The sequence below is a fragment of the Aedes albopictus genome, chromosome 3, assembly GCF_035046485.1.
Source record: "Aedes albopictus strain Foshan chromosome 3, AalbF5, whole genome shotgun sequence".
NCBI classification, from domain to species: domain Eukaryota; kingdom Metazoa; phylum Arthropoda; class Insecta; order Diptera; family Culicidae; genus Aedes; species Aedes albopictus.
In genome coordinates, this window is record NC_085138.1 from 176,056,741 (window position 1) to 176,059,652 (window position 2,912).

Genomic DNA, 2,912 nt, shown 5'->3' on the forward strand with positions numbered 1-2,912 from the left:
TCTGATCAGCAAGCTCCGAATCGATCATCGAGAGTGAAGATCCGAATAGAGCGAAAACATCCTGAACTTTACCATGACTTCGAATTCGAACTTTACCAACACGCAGCAGAGTGGTCACATTCCTACCATTGACGTGGCAGACATCCTCAGCATCCTTGTTTCCGAACTTGCGAAATGGTTTTCTACTTTCTCTATTCGAGTGCACTAATTCATGATGATTTTTGTTGCATACTGCACACGTTCTATCAGATCGACAGTTGCGGCGCGAATGGTCTTGGTTCAAACAAATGTAACAAACGTTACACGATCTCGCAGCAGAATGGCGTTGCTCAACGGAAAGTTTGGCAAACTTCTCACACTTGACGAGACTCAGATGATCATTGGAATTGCACAGTGGACACGTCTTTTGTGGGTCTGCAGGACGAGCGTTGACATTCAGAACAGGTGGCTTGGATCTGGTAAACGGCACATCTCTACGGTCATCTCTACGTTCCTTTTTATTGAGGAAGATGGGATTCAAGCTTGCCAGTTGGTTTTCCATTTCATCCTCCAACCACCGCGAAAAAACTTGAAAATCAACGATCGTGTCCTGCTTCAGCAAAAACGCTTTGTGGCGTACCCACATTTGCTTACTGAATAATGGCAGTTTCTCGACCAGGTGGGAAATCAGCTCAGGGTTCATCAGGTACATCTCAGTGTTCACATTTTTCAGCGCCACCGCGGTACCAATGACAGCGTTGTAGAACGTACGGAACGATTCGATGTTTCCTTCCTTCACGTAATCCAGATTTCGTAGTAGGGTCTGGGACCATTTGGGCAGGAGCACCTATTTTGGGCACTTGTTGCTATAACTCAGTCAATTCCAAACCGGTTGACTTGAATAGTTGCGCATTGCTAGATACTGTGCATATCTGATCGTGTCTCAAAAATCAAGTCAATCTGTTCAAAACTGACTGAGTTATAGACACGAGTGCCCAAAATAGGTGCTCCTGCCCAAATGGTCCCAGACCCTAACTCCAGTCTGTTAGCTACTACCCACTCAGTGCGGCCGAAATTGGATTTCAGCATTCTCATTATCAGGCTAACGTTCTCAGGAGCAGACAGTAAACATTCCACAGCCTTGCGTGCTTTGCCCTGTAGAGTGTTGTTCAATCTTCTGAGGTTCTCTCTATCGGTTAGATTGTATTCGTCGGTGGACATCTTAAATTCGTTTTCGAAGATTGGCCAGTCATTGATGTTTCCAGAAAACTGCGGTAAATCCTTCACGTGGCGATTTTGAAGAGCCTTGAAAGCGTGACACAGTACGTCATTCACACCCTTCTCAGGGATATCACGCTGAACAGCTTCGGTGCCCGCATGATCGATGTTTTCTGCATTCTCCATTCCATCGTTTCGGTCAATCCAGTTTTGTACACGTTGCATGGAGCTACAGGTCGAATCTCCAGAACCGGAACGCAGCTCACTTATCTGGATAGCACGTTCGCGTTTTCGTTTGATGAACTCTGCCTTTTTCTGCTCTCTCTTGAGTTCCAAATCTTTCTGGATCTTGAGCTCTTCCAGACGTTGCTCAGCCAAAATCCTATCTTGCTCCAACGACGCACGTAACTCCTGTTCTTCTAACTCGTCGACAAGCTCCAGAGCTCTGATTTGGCTTTGCGTTTTGCTCACTGCTGACTGCCTACTTCTACGCGAACGATTACTAACACTACCAACGGACGCGGAATCTCTCACCGATTTTGACAGCGACTTATGACTACCAGATTCTACTTGTTCATTATCAACAGCCTCATTAACAGCAGGACCTATAGGTACATTTTTCGCTACGGGGGTTCTTTGCATGGTTGGTCGTTCTAGTTTCGGGATTTCACAATAATAATCGATAAGGTTTTTTGGGACTGTACCTCCGTTACACCGTCTGGGACGTCGCAGGTGATCTTCCATATAAACTGGAAGCTTGGCTTCGAAGGACCAAATATCAGCAACAGGGGACACTTCAGGGTTCGGTCGGATCTCGGGACGTACCTGCCGGAGAGAGGGACCAAATGTCAGCAACAGGGGACACTTCAGGGTTCGGTCGGATCTCGGGACGTACCTGCCGGAGAGAGGGACCAAATGTCAGCAACAGGGGACACTTCAGGGTTCGGTCGGATCTCGGGACGTACCTTCCGGGAGACCGTATCCGGTATCGGCAACTAGGGACTTCCTTCAGAGAGGCGGATCGTACCAGATGCCAGCAACCAGATTACGTCGCTGCGGTATTGCTCTTGCGGATTTCAGGGGTCAGGTTCAGTTCGGAAGTCTTGACTTGGGAGGACTAATTTCGGGACAGTAGGTTTGAGTTTTCGAGGTTTGAACGTTTGGGTTTTTGGTTTAATTGCTTCTGCTTCGCTTGAAAGTTTTTGAAGTAATGACAGATTTGTTTTTTTTTTTCAATGCATAGCCACCTATGACCGTTTCATGGTCGTCATCATGACCTCGTTGCTATCGGTAACAATACCTTCTGGCACTTATCCAGGAATTCCTCCAGGAATTCCTTCCAGGATTCCTCCAGCAAGCCCCAATGGAAACCTCCAGGAACTCCTCCAGGTATTCCTCCAAAATTTCTTCCACGAATTTCTCCAGGAACTCCTCCAGGAAATTCGCCAGGAATAACCCCAAGAATTTCTTCAGGAATTTCTCCAGGAATGGCTCTAGGAATTGATCCTGGAATTGCTAATGTACATCTTTCAGAAATTATGTCTGCATTTTCTCCAGCATTTTTTCAGAAATTCTTCCAGGAAATTCTCCAGGATTTTTTCAGAGGTTCCTCCTGACATTTTTCCAGGAATTTCTCCTGAGATTCCTTCATGAATTATTTCAAGGATTTCTTCACGATTTTTTTCAGAGATTCTTCCAGGAAATACATCGAAGAT